The sequence below is a fragment of the Phascolarctos cinereus genome, unplaced genomic scaffold, assembly GCF_003287225.1.
Source record: "Phascolarctos cinereus isolate Bilbo 61053 unplaced genomic scaffold, phaCin_HiC Scaffold_994;HRSCAF=1651, whole genome shotgun sequence".
Classification (NCBI taxonomy): domain Eukaryota; kingdom Metazoa; phylum Chordata; class Mammalia; order Diprotodontia; family Phascolarctidae; genus Phascolarctos; species Phascolarctos cinereus.
Window position 1 is genome coordinate 1 of NW_027556395.1, and position 11,114 is coordinate 11,114.

The 11,114-nt window shown below is 38.8% G+C and overlaps 2 long non-coding RNA genes across 2 annotated transcripts; one reads left to right on the forward strand and one right to left on the reverse strand.

Annotated features, from left to right (window-relative positions):
- Window positions 1-2,266: 2,266 nt before the first annotated feature.
- LOC110204712 (uncharacterized) lies at window positions 2,267-6,742 on the forward strand. The gene is made up of 2 exons (XR_002323395.2): window positions 2,267-2,447; window positions 3,398-6,742. It is a non-coding gene; the product is annotated as an uncharacterized LOC110204712 (long non-coding RNA).
- A 118-nt stretch (window positions 6,743-6,860) lies between these two features.
- On the reverse strand, window positions 6,861-11,092 carry LOC110204711 (uncharacterized). The gene is made up of 4 exons (XR_002323394.2): window positions 10,034-11,092; window positions 9,786-9,914; window positions 8,845-9,003; window positions 6,861-7,379 (listed from the first exon to the last, which is right to left on the reverse strand). It is a non-coding gene; the product is annotated as an uncharacterized LOC110204711 (long non-coding RNA).
- Between the last annotated feature and the right edge of the window lie 22 nt (window positions 11,093-11,114).

Here is an 11,114-nt window from a genome sequence, read left to right on the forward strand (position 1 = left end):
AAATGTCTGTTACAGGCTTTTTGATGCACCTTGGCCATATTCAGTCATTTATTAGGGAACCGTAGCACATCTTGTCATTTATAAACTGTATAAAAATGTCCACTGCAGCAGACGCATTCTAAACCACCAGAAAAAGAGCCTTCCCCCAGTGTAGTGGAAGGGATACCGCCATGTACAAAAGACCCACACCAACAGCTTCCTGCCATTCCTAATAAGAAGTCTGCACCGAGCAGGGATAACATCACCTTGTCAAAATTCGTGGAGGAGAGAACAACATCTATTCCCGAAATCCAGACCATCCAGCCCCACAAGACCCTGAGCACACCATCGGTCTGGAGGAGATCCTCCTCTGCAAGAAGAAGCCAGGTTTTGGATGCGCTACAGACGATTGACTCCAACAGAGGAGCACCAAAAGACAATCTCATGGGTATTTGAGCAGGGAATCATTTTCCGATGGTTTTTACAGGCAGGGGGCAGGCAGTCCCCTGGCTTCAAAGAGCTTAAGACATCAGTCTACCAACACAGGGAATGGACGTAGGAGGAACAGTAAGAAGGCCAGTATATGGCTGGATCAGACAGTGCAGAGCTGTGTGCGGGGCTTGAGGTAAAAGGTGTAAATAAAACAAGGCTGGAAAAGCTAGTAATCTCATGGGAGTGATAGAAAGCTTTTAGAGTTTGTCAGTAACAGGAAGGAGTGGAGACATGATGGGTAAGACTTGTGTGCTGGGGTTAGCCAAAATCACTTTGGCAACTACTGCAGGAAAGAGAAAAGGAGGGAAAACAGGAATTCGGCACTTGTTACAAATCAGTTTGCAGTGAGAGTGGTGTGGGGGCAGCTTTTAGATACAGTATCTGGTGGTATTTGTGAGTGAAGAGAAAAGAGGAGTTTGACCTGATAGATGTGGGGAGAAGAGATAAATGGCAACATTTGGCTGGATGTATCGAGCAAGAAAGTGGGGGAGAGAATGCCTTGAAGTGAGTTGGGTGACTAGAAATAGAGAAGATATCGGTGGTTAGGGAGGTTTGGTTTTCTCTTTGTTGATTGTTTTATCCAAAAAATGTTCATTTATGTTCTGTTTGAATGAATTTTATTTGTATTAATTGTTGGTTACTTTCCTTAACAGTTGTACACTCTTGGGCAGATGTGGTGAGATTAGGTACTAAAAAAACCACAAGCACACGTTGTTACAAAACATGGTCTTGAGAGAAGGATAATAAAAAAGCAGAAGAGATTAACCCCCAAGGTCAAGGTACATTACAGAAATGTGGAGATCATTTTTACGTGTGTGTGTGTGTGTGTGTGTGTGTGTGTGCGCGTGTTATACATATACATAATACATGTGTGTATATACATATATATCATCATGTGTATTATACATTTACATTTGTGTACTTAGGAATGTCATCTGAGCAAACATTAAGAAATACTGAATTTATTTTTGGAAATGTTTCTTTTTCCTTTACAGAAGAAGCCTGCAAACCACTCACAGAATCACTTTAGCACAAGCTTCGCAAACTCTCCCTGCACCCTAGTGATTGGCAGAGCTCATACTGAAAAAGTGACCGAGCCTGTATGGCCCTGTATGATGCTGAACAACTTTGTTTTAAACCCTAAGATGGATATGAATGAGGATTTCGCAGGTGAAAGAGTGTGCACAGAAGGCCATGAGAATGTCATGCAGTGTGTTTGTAGATGCACAATTTTAAAAGAGCTGATAGAAGTGCTCCCCACCTCCTTACAGAAGGGGGAGCGTGCATTCTTGAGAGGTCCTGGCCAATTGTTGTGGTCGGATCTGGTGGGATAGCCTATCTTTTCAGCTACAAACAAACCAGCCCCATGATAACTCTGAGTTGGCATAGTTATGCCTCTGGGCAGGGCTAGGCTGTATCTTGCGGTATATGGTCGGGAAGAATAAAGGTGGTTGTGAAGCAACAAGAGAAGCAGACAGACTGGCCTAAATGCCAGTCAAGAACTGAAAGCCAGTGGAAGGAAGCAGGAAAGGAGAGTTGAGTTTGCAGCCTAGGTTGGGGGCCTTGGACTTTGAAAAGAAATCATTATGCCTAATGAGCAGAGGGAGTCTGTTGCATTGTTTGAAGTAGGAATGAGAGTCAAGAGTTTGCATCTAGATTGATTGCATGCCCGGGATTTTGAGAAGAGATCTCTTTATGAATAGAATGGAAGGGGACTCTGTCCCATTGTTTTCTTGTTGGAAGAGGGTGGAATATGACTTTTTTACTTTTAAAAAATACATATCTGTAATATATACAGTACATACGCATATATGATGTTCTATGTTTTTATTGCATACATTAATGTTACTTATTTTCTTCATTAATAGAATTACCAGGCATGTTTGAAACCTCCATCAAAAAGTAAACTGCAAATGTGTCTCCTGAGATTGGTAGAGATTTACACAATTCTTCAGGAGATGAAGACTCTTTAGAACGTAGGTTACATGATGACTCTAGTGCTTGGTTTTTCTTTTTTTCTTCTGTGAAACTTTGGAATGGCAAGTTATGATTTGCCCTTGCCATGCCAGTAGAGGTTTCATGAGTTGCTATAGCTAACCTTCAACCCAAAGGGCTGGTCCCTCACTGAATCACAATGACATAACCTATCCATGTAGAATTTTTACTTTATGATGAATAAGGAGAGCTAACATCTAAACGTAGTTCAGACATTCTTGTGATGTGACAATTTAGACATTTCTTATAAGTTATACTTAGCAACTATACAAAGAATCTTTGACTTCAATCTCCCCCATCCAATTGCAAGTCTTGTCAGTTCTCTCTCCAAGGATAAAGGGATGTATCCCTTTTTTCCTACTACAGTGGCCAGCACTCTACTTCTAGGCCCTAATTGCCTCTAGCCCTTAACTGTTAAAATAACTTCCTAATTGGCCTCCTCTCCACAATCCTTCCCTTCATACAGTTTTCAACGTTATTTTCCTAAAGTGCAGATCCAACCCATAGTAATTAGTATGCCCAAGAATCTTTAGTTGGCTTCCTCGTCCTTTAGGACTAAACGCAAACTCCCCAAACTCACTTTATTTCATATTGCTCTCCTTCATGTACTCTGTATTCCAACCAAACTAGCCATAACTTAAAGGTATATATGTCTATATATTATATTTACATGTAATGCAACATATCTATCTATATTTATGTGTCTATGTATCTATCTAGTTATATCTAGATATATATATATTTTTAACCTGGATAGGCACAGATTTGCATCATCTTACTAAATATTATTATCATTGGCCAGGAAAACACAAGACTACAAAATAATAATTTGGGTAGACCTTTAATTCATAAAGAAGAATTAGTCCCTAGACTAGTGAGTGGAGGCATAGTCTTTGTTTCATAATTATCTTTATTCTGTCATTTATTACAGCAGAGAAACTGATACGTACTATTCCTAACACAGTGGAACAGCTATATGGCCAGAGCATGATATGCTGCCCTGCAAATGAAATCATTCAAACCCTAAAGAAGATCCCTGAAATTGGAAGTGGTGAAATAACAAAGATGCCACTTCAAGAAGTCGATGTAGACCCCAAAATATTAACACCCAATATTTCACTTTTGAAAAACACTTGTACATCAAAGGAAAATAGATCAACACCACATCTTAGCAGAATTAAAAAAACAGCAGCACTAGATCAAAAAGTTACATACGTGGAAGAAAAATTTGAAAGTGGAAATGTGGAAGATCTGACCACCAGGAGACTGATAAGAACGCCTAAGGAAAGGGAAGAACATTTAATAGAAGACGTGAAAGTTGTCAAGAAGTCTGGTAAAACATCACAGAAAAAATGTGATCCAGAATACTCAATGAGTATTGAGAAGTTATATGAAATACCCAAAATAGAACTAATAGAAAACACACCAAGCAGCCTAGGGAAACTTAGAGGAGAACCCAAAAAAGTAGAAGAGCTTCCAGGTCATAGGAATATGACAGTTCATAAGGAAAAGGCAAAAGCAGGAGAAAACTTTTTTAGGAGGTTTTTAGGAGGTTTCAGGAGAGTTTTCAAAACATCAAAAGTAAAACCAGAAGATCTAAAGAGATTCAAACTGATGGAGAATGCTAGACCTAAAACTGATACTGATGAAAAAACAAAAGTTAGTGATTCAGTTAGTGAAATAACATCTCACACACAATGAAATGAAAAGAAGGCACCAAAGGTCTTAAAAGAAATGAAATTGAAAAAAAGAATTGAGAATAAAGGAATGATGGTGTTTCGTTCTAGGAATAAAAAGGAAATATTTCCTAGGCAGTCAGATATGACATTCTGAAATAGTGAAAAGGAACCTTTTAAGAATTTTCCAGGTTTGTTAAAGAGTCAAAAGGCAATACTGCACCCTAGAAACAGAAATAAACCTATGGAGCAAGTAAATTTGAGTTTGAGTGAAATCAATGAGTTACACACAGAAAATGAACAAAAAAGTATCAAAAATTTGCAGGGGAAGACCATTGTGACTGAAGATGGACTGGCTTCAAGAAAGAGAAGCAAGTTAAATTTGAAAAAGAAGATATGCATAGAGAGTAAGGAAAAGATACCACCTAAGAGTTTCACAGTTCATGAAAAGGTGGAATGTTTAACATCTAGCAACATACTTAAGTCTGCTAAGGAACCACAAGAGCCCAATTTAGGTTTACCGACTGAACTATGTAAGACAGAGAATGAGGAGAAGAAACTTAAAGATGCAAGTGCCAATATAGGGATGATGACTTCGAAAACCAGAGGCAAAAATAAAGTAGATACATTGTCCAAGGAAACAAAGAAACTGCACAAGAGCTTCCCGGAGAAGTTTATGTCATCAAGATCACATAAAAAGGAAACAGAAACTCAAGAGAGGATATATATGGAGTGTCTAGGGAAGAGTCTCCTGGAGAAGAATGCAGTGAAAGTCCATGTCACAGGTCTTGACCATCTAGAAGTAGGGGCATTAGATTACTCCATGCTGCCAGGGTGGCACCTGAAACAAAGGTAGAAGAGCCAAAGAAGCCTGCGAAAGTTCGTAAGACTGGATTAAAGTCTAGTGGCAAAAAGAAAAAGAATAGAGGCCTGAAAGGATCTAATGCTGTATTAACATCTAGGAACATAGAAAAGGATGGCAAATGCACAGGTATTTGCCCGGATATCTTTCAAAGTTCATTGGTACCTCAAGGAATTTTATGTTTAACTAGAAACAGAAACAAACAACCTCAAGACATTCATCGGATACCTAGTCTAAAAAAGATCATTGAAAAGCAGCTTCCAAGCCTGGAAAATAAAGCCCAGGATAGAGTGCAAGAATCCTTTAGAATTGGAAGCCGAAATGGAACTGACGAAGAAATCTATAGTACTCCTTTGCTGAGGGCCATGGAGATAGCTTGCGCTGAGAACAAAAATAGAGCTATGATTGAACACCAGTTACATTGAAGGTCTACTCAGAAGAAGCAGACACAATGCAGAATAGATAGGATTTAATCTTTTGTCAAAGGACATCTTACCTTTGGGTAAGGTTGGAAAAGCAACTGTTCTCCAGATTCTTCCTAACAACGAGAAAGCAGGCAATACAGATCTGCAAAGATCTGCCAATCTTAGCAAACATGACCCCTCCACCACAGCAGGAGAATCAACCCCAGAAAAAGTCTCAAATTGGAAGAAAACTTTTTACACTACTCTTTTCAGAAAGAGAATAAAATCAAAGACACCTAGCAGTATACTGTTCGAGCCAATTGATGTTGGAAAGTATAGCCCAGAGAGTCGTCTCCTAAAATCTGTCCCACCGGTCGGTGACAATTTAAAAGAAATCCATTCAGAGCCTTCTTTGCTTACAGAACCCAGCAGCAGTGCTGTGTTAGAAAATAACAAAAACCAGACTCAAGAAAAGGTCACTGAGGAACCCATAAAATTAAGTAATGACCAGGAGTTTTTGAACTCATGGAAAACAGGAAAACACAACTTAAGCAGACCAGACCAGCTACCAGGAGTTCAAAAGAGGTATGATGTCACATTTTATGATGTTTCTTTTTAATGGGCATATCACATGTTTTGCTAAATTTCTCAATGGTTGAAGTTCAGCTCTCAGTATTATATAAGATAATCTAAAAAGCATTTACATGACTTTGGAATGAAGTGATGTGTGTTTGCTCTCTAAGGCAATTTAAATAAAATATAATGCGAAACCCTTTTTTCTATACCAATCTTTACCTTATTCTGTGTTGAGAACACATATATGGTCAACTTTTCCAGAACAGATGAAACAGATCTTGTCTCTGTCTTGGGGCAGAGGAGTGCCTAAGTGTTTGGAATATGTTGAGCTTCCTCCCTAACCTAACAAAGCAAAAATTTTAAATGAGCACTGTAGGGCAGGGAGGTAACCAAGTTTGCTTTTAGTTTTGTTATTCTGAAACCAAAGTGAAGAGCAACGATTTGTTATGAATGGTAAAACATTGATTCTTTTAGGTACAGTATAATGCCTTGTTTATCCAAGTAGTATCAGATTTGGATAGTAGAAGCTAATTTTACAGATCACTGAACCCTCACTCTGTCCTTTAAGCACTAGCTTTTTTTATTTTGTTTTAACCACTTTAGATAGAAACCTTGCTAAAATCTATTACACACTTCTCTGCTTTCTAAAGCTGAGTATTCAAAATGTAATTTAACCTTTTCTTGATGAGTAGTAGTCATCATTATGAACATCAATTACTATGCTGTAATATAATGATATTTGCAGACCCACAATCATCCCAGGCTCTTCATTGTCAGCGATACCTTTTTCTTACTGTCATTTGCTTTCCTTCTCCCCTTTTCCCCCTCCCCCAACCTCCTTGGCAGCTATAGAAAACTATATAACTAACCTGTTACAATTGTGGGTAAAGTAAGCAGACTCTCTGGTCCCTCTGTCTTTAGGGTTCTCACACCTGTTCTAAAGAGTTGAAGGCCCCAGATGGATGAGATTGTTTTGCCCTAAACTATTTACATTTTAAAGCACCTATCCTGAAAGCCTTAATAAGCATCACTTAACTTTAATTTATAGTTACAATTCCCCAGGTATTCAAAAGGAACTTCCTCACCTTATTATTTAAATAATTGTTGTTGTTGTAAGAATAGTGAGGAATTTTCGTGTACTATTCCATAATCTTTCTTCTACCGATTATCTTACAGTCACACCGTAACTCAATTGATGGCCTTTGGGCCCTTACTTGCTTACAGAGGGAGGGCAGCTTATCTTGTGGTACGATCTTGGCACTTTGTTTGGCTGGTCCACAGGCCACCTCCACACACTGTTAAGTCCTTCACTGGGTCTAGATTCAGAACCTTTGAATTGAGTGAAACCTGGCCCAGTTTGTGGCACAGAGATGACTTTCCAGAGCCCTCTGGTCACTGTAGTAGGATTAAAGCAGAGGGAAACCAGACTCTTCAATTGACCTAATATTAGAATATAGCACATTTGTCAGAAATAAGAATTCAAGTGAATGTTGCATTATCTTGAATTTCACGATGAAAAGTGTAACTTAGGCCTCTCATCATATGAATTTGGACATTCTGTGCGTGTGAATTTGTTTCTATATTTTATCCATTTTGACCCAGTGTAGGATTCTTTAGTTGAAAGCCAATGCTTTTTTGAATTTAGCATTTCCTTCAGCCATTTCAAAAATGATATGAAGTTATATAAGTCCACATATCAACAAACTGAGAGGTTTACCCCAGTGTAGCTTGTGATCGATTATGTTAAATAAAATGTTTAAGTTAACTTGTGATTTGTCTTGCAGATCTTTCCTTTTTCATTGATTTGAAAAAGAAAAAAAATATTAAACCTAAACTGAACAGGTTCTTGTAGAATTTTTGCAGAAAAGAAGACTAGCATATGGGATCTAATAGGAAATTGGGTTTCAGGTACTGTGGTTAGATAATGGGATATTGCTCTAGTGTTTCTAAATAACTTTGTAATTGGAAATGCCATTACATCTGTCTGCTGTGAATCCATATGTATACAAGATAAATTATTTACATATGTCTATCTTGTGTTCTTTGTTCCAAATCCAGGCAACAAAGAAAGTGAAGACAGCAAAAATGATGGTCATCTTAAAATAGTAAAATATAATTTTAAGGCATATAATTTTAAGTGAATATAATAAAATAGTTTGATTGTCACAAAATTTCAAGTTATTTTGTAAATGGGGCAGTGAATGACAATGTTCAAGGCAATGAACATTCGTTTTTTGTTTGGGGTTTTCTTTTTAGCAAATGTAAACTTCTTTTCATTAAATGTTTTTCTTCATAACCTAAAAACTTTTTGTGTGAATTCACTGAATTTACTTACTCATGGTTTTGTGGTAAATAAATTATACACAGAATGTATACACATGCATTTTTATGGCAGTCCCAATGTTTCTCCACCCCTTGCAATGATTATTTTATGAAACATAATCTATCTTATCTTGTTTCATTTGTTTTCTCTCTACCAAACGGCAAAAACTGTTGGGGGGGGAAGTTGTTTTTTTTTTCCAAACACTGGCTTTTTCAGATTTCACTGTAGTAAGTTTTGTTTAGACAGTGTCCAATTTTGAAAATTCTAGAATGTCGACAACACGTGGGCCTGCCATTTGAAACTCAGAGATTCGACCTTGTTCCAACTCTTTAAGGCCTAACTTGGCTCATTTGGCTGTTGGATATTTGAAGGCTTAATGTAGCAGTATTCATAAGCAAAAACTGCTTTGGGAGGGGAGAAGGGGAGGAGTTTCCATTTTCACAGAAGCCAGCCTTGGGCAAGATTCTTATGATTATAGAGGATTGTATGGGATATGAAATTAAAGGCTTGAATAGAAAAAAGGTAGATTACTGGTACCTTGAGCCATCCCAAAGACTGTAGCAGGGTTCTTGTGGATGTTGACTGACTGACTGCATCTTTCCAGTGAAAGGCGGGAGGAATAATGGCTTCTTACCCTGGAATCAGAATGCTCAATCCTTCATTTTATCATAGAAGTGTATCTTCTTCTCATCATGCCTTTTGGAACCACAGAGTAACAGAAGAACCCAGGTTTATCTTGAGCGTATTATTGAGCGTACGTAACTAAAGCCAGTCAATCAACTTGTGCCAGGGATTGCTTAGCCCTGGGAACTTAAAATTTGGAGGCCAAAGTCTGGCCCTGCCTACAAGGAGCTCCCAGTCTAAATGACTGGAATTTAGTTGAAGCCTAGGAGGCCAGTAGTGAGAGAGAACATTCCAGGTATGTGGGGGTAGAGGGGAGGAGACAGCAGGTACCCAGAGCTGAGATGGGCATTCAGAGAGGAAGGAAGGGTGTCCCCAAACCCAGAAGAGAGTGATCTCTGTAGCGTCAACAGCTCCTGAGAGGTCAAGGAGAATGAGGCTTGTGAAAGGCCCAGTTATTCCCCTATCTCTGCATACCTACAGAAATATCTTGTCTCTCAAATCGTCTACTTTTCCCCTCCTATGACATTCACAGATGCCTCATCCCTTCCCACATCATTTAAGCAGTGGTCCCAAGATCTATGTTCTAGGGCACTGCCTATAGGGCGTTTGGGATACAAGGAATAATCCCAATATTTGAGGAGCTTACATGCTAATGGGGGATACGGGTGTGTAAAACTGCACATAGCGTAAATATAAAACTGATGATCCCATGGAAATGCATTCAAGGTCGTTTTAGAGGAATGGTACCAGCAGCTGGGGACTATCAGGAAAGGCTTCATGCCAAGATGGGAGGAATGAGGATAAGGGAGGTGGTGGGCAGTAAGCAGCAAGGCACACTTGTTTGGCTGACTTACCACGTGCTGGAGGGTCAGTAATGGCCAATGAGGTGGTGAAGGGTTTTAAAGCCTTAAAGAGTTTGTCTGTAACCCTAGATGTTAATAGGTGACCACTGTAGTAGGGGACGTAAAGGAGTCACATCAGGTCTGTGCATAAGAAAAAATACTTTTGGAGAAATTTATACAATGACAACACAGGAAACCACTTGAAAAGTCTTTATAACCAGTGATAAACTGAGAGAACACAGGTAAAACTGGCCACTCACCTGACAGATGATGAACTTATGGGGTGCTAGAGGGCACCATAGTGCACAGTGCAGGGCTTGGAGTCAGGAAAACTCCCCTTCCTGAGGTCCAAATCTGGCCTGAGACACTAGCTGTGTGACCCTGGGCACTTAAAGTCACTTAACCCTGTTTGCCTCAGTTTCCTCATCTGTAAAATGGACATAAGAATGAAAGTCACCCTCAGGAAGAAGATCAAATGAAATCATATTGTGAGGTTCTTGGCACAGTGTCTGGCACATAGAAGGCTCTGGATAAATGCTTATTTTCTTCTTTCTTTCTGGTAACTCTTTCAAAAACAGCAAACAGAACTAGTCCGGGAGATATTTTGCTCTATTATGTTGGTTCCCTAGATCTCCTCACTGATCATAAGTAGTGATGACAACAGTAAAAACTGTTTCCTTTCATAGAGTATTTTGAAAGCATTGCACTTTTCAAAGTGGTTTTGCATTTATTATGTTATTAGACCATTAGAGCAATGCTGTGAAGAAGGTAGTTCGAGTATTCTTATTCCCTTTTTACAGATTAGGAAAAGTGTGATACAAAGAACTAAGTAATTTGTTTAAGGCAGAAAAGACAGATCCTGGACTCAAGACTCCTGGCTCCCAGCCCAGTGAATTTTGCTACTTACTTTGCTCTGGGTCTCTGAGTCTTCATCCCTAAAATTAGAGGATTAGATTAGATGTTCTCTAAGATCTTTTCCAGCTCTAAAAATGAAGACTCTACGAATGCTTTATGGAAAGACCATGGTCTTGTAGCCTCAAAGAAGAGACTATGACCATATTTATATAGAGAAGAAAAGATAGCCTTCTTCTTTAACCTTAAAATTAGCAGTAGAATGACTGTGAAATCACTCGCTTTGAAATTCAGGGATTTCAAGTATTTATTGGCATGTTTAGGACACTTATGAAGCTATTAAGAACTTGGAAAATGAAGACATTTTTCTCTTAGAGCAACAGAAAGATGGGCAGAAGAGCTGGGAAGAATGTCCACCTGATTTGCTTCACAAGGAAGAGCAAACGACTACAAGAGACCAATCCCCATTCACCCGGAACTTGCAAACTA